This window comes from Balaenoptera physalus (assembly GCF_965194825.1).
Source record: "Balaenoptera physalus genome assembly, chromosome: 18".
In the NCBI taxonomy this organism is placed as follows: Eukaryota; Metazoa; Chordata; class Mammalia; order Artiodactyla; family Balaenopteridae; genus Balaenoptera; species Balaenoptera physalus.
The window spans coordinates 53,091,809-53,100,368 of NC_138899.1; positions in this window are offsets into that span (position 1 = coordinate 53,091,809).

Genomic DNA, 8,560 nt, shown 5'->3' on the forward strand with positions numbered 1-8,560 from the left:
TTGTCAGTTTTAGCATCTTCACTCATAGAAATAATCATCATTTCATTCCTGCAAGGATACTGGTATTCTGAAGGGATGCAGAATATTGCAGAATATAGTTAAATTGCTAAATTCACAAGATTCACTGGATTTTTGGCTCAAGTATCACTGAGTGATGGTTCCATTTCATATCTATAGTTAAGAAAGCTTAAGCTTTATTACCTTAAAGTAATATTTGATCTGGGCATTATTAAAGTGAGGTTATAAGCTGATATACAGGTATACTTTTTTTTACTGTGCTTCACTTCATTGAGCATCTCAGATATTGCATTTTATACAAATTGAAGTTTTGTGGCAACCCTGCATAAAGCAAGCCTGTAGGCACCATTTTTCTAACAGCATTTGCTCCTATGTGTTTCTTGGTTACAGTTTGGTGATTCTCACACTATTTCAAACTTTCATTATTATTATATTTGTTATGGTGGTCTGTCGTCAGTGATTTTTGATGCTACTCTTCTAATTGTTTTGGCATGCCACAAACCATACCATAAAAGACAGCAAACTTAGTCAATAAATGTTGTGTGTGACAATCTGCTCCACTGACCAGCCATTCCCCCATCTTTCTCCCTATCTTGGGACCTCCCTCTTCCTGAGATACAACAATATGGAAATTAGACCAATTAATAACCCTCCAGTGACTTCTAAGAGAAAGAAAGAGTCACACATCTCTCACTTTAAATCAAAAGCTAGAAATGATTTAGCTTAATGAGGAAGGCATGTAGAAAGCTGAGATAGGCCAAAAGCTAGGCCTCTTGCACCCAACAGTTAGCCAAGTTGTGAATGCAAAGGAAAAGTTCTTGAAGGAAATTAAAAGTGCTATTCCAGTGAACACATGAATGATAAGAAAGAAAAACAGCCTTCTTGGTGACATGAAGAAAGTTTTAGTGGTCTGGATAGAGGATCAAACCAAATGCAACATTCCCTTAAACCAAAGCCAATCCAGAGGAAGGCCCTAACTATCTTCAATTCTGGCAAAGCTGAGAGAGATGAGGAATATGCAGAAGAAAAGTCTGAAGTTAGCAGAGGCTGGTTCATGAGGTTGAAGGAAAGAAGCCATCTCCATAACAGAGAAGTACAAGGTGAAGAAATAAGTGCTGATGTAGAAGCTTCAGCAAGTTATTCAGACACTCTAGTCAAGATAATGAAGGTGGATACACTAAACAACATAGTTTCAATGTAGACAAAATTACTTTATATTAGAAAAAGATGTTATCTAGGACTTTCATAGCTAGAGAGGATAAGGCAAAGCCTAGCTTCAATTCTTCAAATGACAGCCTGACTCTCTTTTTAGGGATTAATATAGTTGGTGACTTTTAAGTTAAAGACAACACTCATTTATTACAATTCCAAAAATGGTACGGCTCTTAAAAATTATACTAAATCTAGTTTTCCTGTGCTCTATAAATTGAATAACAAAGTCTGGATGATAGTACATCTGTTGACAACATGGTTTAGTGAATGTTTTAAGCCCAAAGTTGAAACCTACTGCTCAGAAAAAAAAAAAAAAAAAAAAATTCTTTAAAATATTCCTGTTCATTGACAAGGTACCTGGTCATCCAAGAGCTCTAATAGAGATGTACAAGGAAATTAATGTTATTTTCACACTTGCTAATACAACATCTATTCTGCAGCCCATGAATTAAGGAGTAATTAGACTTTCAAGTCTTATCATGTAAGAAATGAATTTCATAAGCCTATAGCTGTCATAGATAGTGATTCCTCAGATGGATCTGGGCAAAGTAAATTGAAAACCTTCTGGAAAGGATTCTCCCTTCTAGGTGACATTAAGAACATTTATAATTCATGAGAAGAGGTTACAGTATCAACATTAATAGGAATTAAGAAGAAATCGATCCCAACTCTCATGGATGACCTTGAAGAATTCAAGACTTCAGTGGAGGAAGTAACTGCAGATGTGGTGGAAGAAGCAAAAGAACTAGAATTAGAAGTGGAGACTGAAGAAGTGACTGAATTACTGCAATCTCATGATAAAACTTTAATGTATGACGAGTCGCCTTTTATGGATGAATGAGGAAAGTGGTTTCTTGAGATGGAATATACTCCTAGTGAAGATGCTGTGAAGATTGTTGAAATCACAACAAAGGATTTAGAATATTACATGAACTTAGCTGATAAAGCAGCAGCAGGTTTTGATAAGCAGCAGGTTTTGTAATTTTGAAAGAAGTTCTACTGTGGGTTAAACGCTATCAAACAACACTGCATGCTACAGAGAAATCATTCGCGAAAGGAAGGGTCAATTGATGAGGAAAACTTCACTGTTGTCTTATTTTAAGAAATTGCCACGGCCACCCCAACCTTCAGCAACCACCACCCTGATCAATCAGCAGCCATCAACATCGAGGCAAGACCCTCCACCAGCAAAAAAATTACGACTTTCTGAAGGCTCAGATGAAGGTTAGCATGTTAGACCAATAAAGGTTTTTAAATTAAGGTATGTATATGTTTTTTAGACAAAATGCTATTGTATACTTAATAAACTATGGTATAGTGTAAACATAAATTTTATATACACTGGGAAACCAAAAATTTGTGTGACTCTATTGTGATATTCACTTTATTGTGATATTTGGAATTGAACTTACAATATCTCTGAGGTATGCCTGTAGTTATAATTCTAAAATATCAGCTAATTGGAAATATGTATGACTAGGATATTTTGATAGTCTATCAACTTTCTGTCCTTTTCATATAAACATTAAGGCCATAAATGTGATTATTATTTATCAGAAATAAATCAATTTTTTCAAATTAAAATACATGTTATCTCTTCCACATTATCAAATGCAATTAAGTTATTCTCAAAAACAAAATTTTCAAGGGGAGGGGGTTGATAATAACAACAACAAAGTGAAAATACAATTCTCTATGTTGTTACCTAAAAAGTAAACTAAAAGTTAAAATTATTTATAATAAGAGAAAATTAACTATATCTATGTATATATGTATATGCTTTCTATGTAGGGATAATTTGTATCATATAAATATATATAATATATATACTTATATATATATATATATATAATTTCTGGGAACTAAATATATAATGTTTACTTATCAAAATAACAGATAACTCCTTACATGATAGAGAGAAATTATACCAAAGTTTCTTAAAAGATCTATGTTTGTGTCAAGTACAGTTTAAGAGAAGGGAAGACTAAACAGTTTATGTGCTATAATAATTCTAGTAACAAGGAGGAAGAAAAAATACCAGCATATTAAATTATGTATTATAAATTCAACCTGATAATCTAGAATCCAGTGATAATGACAATAATACATTCATAAATTATACTTAACATTCATGGTTACATGAAACACAAACTTTCAAGAGAAAACAAATACTCAATATATTATAATTAATTGGGATACAAGAAACTTAGAAATTTAGAATATAAATTCAAATTAGAATAGTCCAGAGTAAAAGAAAGAATACCTATTGATCATTATAAGAAAACAGGATATTTATTAGTGCTTTTCACGTTGAATCAGAATTGGAGCCAAAGAACTGTCCAAACTAACCCACATTTATAATGAGAGAGTCAGCTTTGCACAGTGTCAGTGTCGTAGCCAATGAGGTTTACCAGATGCGCGATTATTGTTAATTGAAAAATTTTCCCAATAATGAGAGAGTCAGTCAGAGTCAGAAGATTTCATTAAGACTAAGAGGTGATCATGACATATTCCTTAAATTTTCAGGCTCCATAAAAAATACCGGGCAGGAAAAAAGTCAGAGTGAGTGTGGAAGAGAGGGAAACACAACTGCACTGTCAGTGTAGTCAAACAGTGTCCAAGCTTTGGAGAAGAGTGTGGTTTACTCTCCCATTAGCCAAGTGTATGTATGTGTGTGGATATGTGTGTTTTCTAAAAGGAGAGATTGAAAGTTTGTCACCTGGATTTTAGGCAAAAGGAAAGAAACCTTTCTAAAAGGTTTAAAGAAAACCTTTACTTGAAGACTTGACTCTATAAAATATATGGAATTTGTGTGATGTTGTCTTGAAAAATGACAAAGAAAAAGTTGATGAAATGGTGACTTCTTTAGGATTAAAAATTGGAGCTCAGGTGGCATGATATTCAGATCCTTAAGTTCAAATTAATGCCATCTGTAGTCAGTGACTACCCATATCCCATGCTGTTCTTGCTACAGTGTGTGAGAAACTTCCTAGTCCCCTGGATATTACAGCTGAGAGAGAAAAGAAACAAGATGATGTGCACAGCTTAACTCTCTTTCACCAAAACCCAGGCACTAAAACAGCTTTTATGAAATATGGAAATGAATATACTGCTCTAGTTATTATCTTTGTTTCCAAAATGTTTGCAATCGATGCTAAGGCTTTGCCTTAGGATAAGCCAAGATTGTCCGTTCAAAAAGAAATCGCTCAGAGTCGTGAGCATGCAAGGCTAAGGCACATGAAGAAGCTTGTAGCAGCACAGGGGCAGGCACCCTTGGAGCCCATCCAGTATGGGCGTGCTCTTGAAACAAGTCCAAAGGTAGAAGAGCCAAAAGGTGATGAGTAGCAGGTGGAGAGTATGACCTCTAAAACCTGTGCTCCAGGAAAGAAACAACTAAGGGTCTTTTATTGAATTTGCTCGAGTATTCAGTGGCATGGCTCAAAGGTGAAAGAAAATTTTGTCTTGAGGCCCAAATACAGTTCTGTTGAGTTTTTGTAGTGTATAGCTTTAGGTTTCCCAACTCCGGTAGATGACCTTCCCCGAGTTCCCCACATGGCATGCTGTAATCTGGAGAACCTGTATCTTCTGCTAGGAAGGGAGATGGGAGACCTAGAGGAGGTACTTCTAGGAAATGTGCTAATAAGATGCCAACAAGAATTTGTGCTGAAATCTGCAACACTGTGCAACTTGTCATCCTGCCTGCCATTTATATCACTCAACTTTGAAGCACCCCTATTGTGAAGGTTGCTGTTGGACCAAAATACCCAAGTGAAATGACTCAGTCTGTCAAAGAAATTAAGCTGTTGAACCAAGCTGATCCCTGTGTCCAGATCTTAATTCAGGAAATGGAAGAGCACATCTTTATATGGAAGAAAAGATTGTGGAGCAGGCAGAAAAGCAGAGAACCCTCAACAAAAATAAATAACTACTACTATAAACAGATTATTTTCTTCATAAAAAATTAAAAAGAATTGCCTAGCGTTTGATATTGGGAAGATATTGCATGCTGCAATATCTCTGTGCATTCACTTTCAATAAAGTTGATCCATATAAGTATCTTCTAAAAATGCCAAAATTCTCCTGTCCATCTCTGAGCAATGGAGAATAGAATTGAAGAGATATAGAGCAAGGATAAAAACGATAGGAAAGCCAACATTCCACACTGTGCTTCCAGGACAGAAGGAGTGAGTTTTTTCATAGGTCAAGTGGACACCCCAGAAATGAATAGAGCTTGAACTGCTGTGATTTCTCCCAAGAGGATTGTCTGCAGATAATGAATACAAAGAGCATGAACTGTGGATCCATGGGTGGCAGGAGGTAAGGGGATTCCTATAAAAGGACTAGGTCAAACTAAGTCTACATAGGTAGAATCTTTCCCGGGTCCTTCAAAGAACTCACACATAAATCCTGTGAAAGAACAAGTCCTTGGAATATGCCACATAGAGGACATGAATGACCAATCAGGGCCAACCAGAGTGTCAAAAACAGCAAAGTAGAATAAAGCAAGTGTCAGTTAGGTAAAAAATGCTTCCTTTCCCACCTTTCTTCAATCTCCTCATGAATTTGGAAAAATCTAGCCTCGAAAAGGAAATTTGAAAAAGTGAATTAAAGCTAACCATAAACTTCCTTTTTTATTCCCACCATTTACAGTCCCAGAAAAAAACATGAAATGGGCTCTGTACTTGAAGGAGGAGAAAAATTAAAATCAATTCATCCTTAACTTGATTGATCTTTAAAACTTCTAAGTCACCAGAGAATTTTGGTATCTGCTCAAGATATAACAGAGATAAACATGGAGATTTGACAGAGCCTGATTAAATTCAGTGAATTTACAAAAATGTCATTTATACTCCTCTGTTTTGAGACTCCTCGATATACTAGCTGCTACATTTATAACATTCTTCAATAGCTATGTTCCTTTTAATAGAGCTGTATTACTTTCAATGCACTGCAAAGACTCTTTAAATATGTACGTGACTTAAAATTGTTTATAACTAAAAGAAAGGCTCTATTAATTTAAAGGAAATAGTACATTAGAAGCATATATGGAAAGAGACTCAATTAATACTTATGCTTCCTCCTGGTGCCCTAGATATTTCAGAGGTGGCAATGTCATAACTGATATCATTTCCCTATATTATTTTAGAAATGGATAGGAGGAGACTAAATAAGATTTAACTCTGTCTTTATATTGAACAGAAAACATGGTAATGGAAGCAACAAGAGTCTCCAAAAATTTTTCTTCCTCCTTCTCTATTCAAGAAATATTTATTGGCAAAGGAAAATGTTTCACATTTTTTAGAAGTGACTCTTAAGCAATATTTATCTTATCAATAAATGTTTTTTTCTCTTCAAACAAGCACCCTCAATGCAAATACAAAAATTTATATCTCTAATCCACATAGCTTGCTTTCTTAAATTAGTCACCTAGAGGATAAGTAATAGTCCTGTACTTGAATACATCATTTACTCTGGTAACCTATTTTTTTTCAGAAAATTCATTGAATTCAAAGCTAATTACTCAAAGGTAAGATTTTGTTCTCTGATTTATATGAAGTGTACTATTCAGCAAAAGCCGTGGTTAAGCTTGACACGTGATAGATAGATACATAGATACATAGTTTTTAGTGACATATATTGAATTTGAAATCAAGACTATTTTATTCAGTTAAATTTTAAGCATCAAAGTTTCTGAATACCAGTCCTAAACTAATTTCATTCTAATGTAATGTTTTATGAATAATGTCTAATTTTGCACAGTGATTTTTTTAAAAAAACTATTTATTAGAAATAATACCTGAGAAGTTATAAAAGGGGAAAGCTAGCTGCATGTGATAAAAATATTGATCAAGTTTTGAGTGGGACAGAATATTTGAAAATCATTTTTTGAAAATCTATCAATACTTTGTTTTGTGTCATCAATTCAAGCAATTTGCTAGCCTAGTGTTATTTCTCTGAGGGAAGATATATAAGAGGTGGTCTGCCTTTTGTTTATAAAAGCCTACTCCCTGTGAATAGTCTACAAAGGTGGATTTCTAAAGCTATTACAAAGAGTTGAGAGACATGTTGGTGCAGGGAAATAAAGGAAAATTCTAGAGAGAGAAAGAAACTATTTGAAGCTTAATTCTATGAAAGAGTCTAAGGGTGATGGAGAAACCTCAAGTATTTTTTGGGACATGATAATAGAATGTGTATCCGTGTATGAATACACATGGCTCTTATTCATTATTCAGTTTGACAAGATATTCATTGGGCTCTTTCCATATGAAGAGATGCATACCAATTTTATTGAACTTAATCAATGCAGTATTAAGTAAATCATTTAATTTTAGGAAGGTCAACAGTCCAATTAAATGTAAATATTAAGTATAAATTTTAACTGATGGGAAATAGTATTTGCTTAGGTCAACACCAGATATTAGTGTATTTTGACAAGTAGCATTCAATTATTGAAGTCCATACCTCTGTCTCAGTATTGAAAAAGGGTACCATCTAACCAATATTTTAAACTATATCATACCACCCTACTCTACACATAGTCCCATAATTGGTAATTTCAGCTATCAAGAGATTATCAATAACTAGAAAGGAACATCAGTGATCATAACAGTCCTTGAATAAAGCCTTTATTTATAGATTATTTACTCATAGCCCATTTTCACACAATTTTCATTTGCTTGGTTAGCTTGTTTCCAGTATTATAAAAATTAAAACTCACAAGTGAGTAGGCTGATAAATACAGGCACAGTAAGAACTTTTTAATTATGAAAGACTGACCATAACAGCAAGATACCCAAATGTGTAAATACACATGATATTATTAAGTTTATAAAATAAGCACGAGTATAAAAATCTACATAAATGAAACAAAACAAATCAATTAAATCCTAATGAAAATTTTATTTTAGTTATTTTATATGCTGGTCTTTTTACTGTAAAAAGACAATTCCCACCTCTCCATCACCTTACACACACACACTCCTAACAGCACATCCTAATGATCCGATTCCTGCCACATTTATGCATCAGAATTCCTCTTGTGTATGTTCATTAAAGAAAAAAAACCTTGGAGACAAGTTCTGGAAAAAGAAGAAGTATATAGTCGTGAAAATCTCTTATTCCTATTGGATATCACCCCTGTTACTATGATAGAAGGAAATGAAAATAAGAAGATATTCTGATAGTCTGAATAGAGGCAGAACTGCTTCCAGCCCAAAAAGAGGAGGCCATTTTGTACACTTCAGGCAGCACATGTTTGGATTCTCTGGGAACATCAGGACACAGCAGTCATAACCAAATATACTTGGCAAGCCTGTGTAAGAGAGTGGAA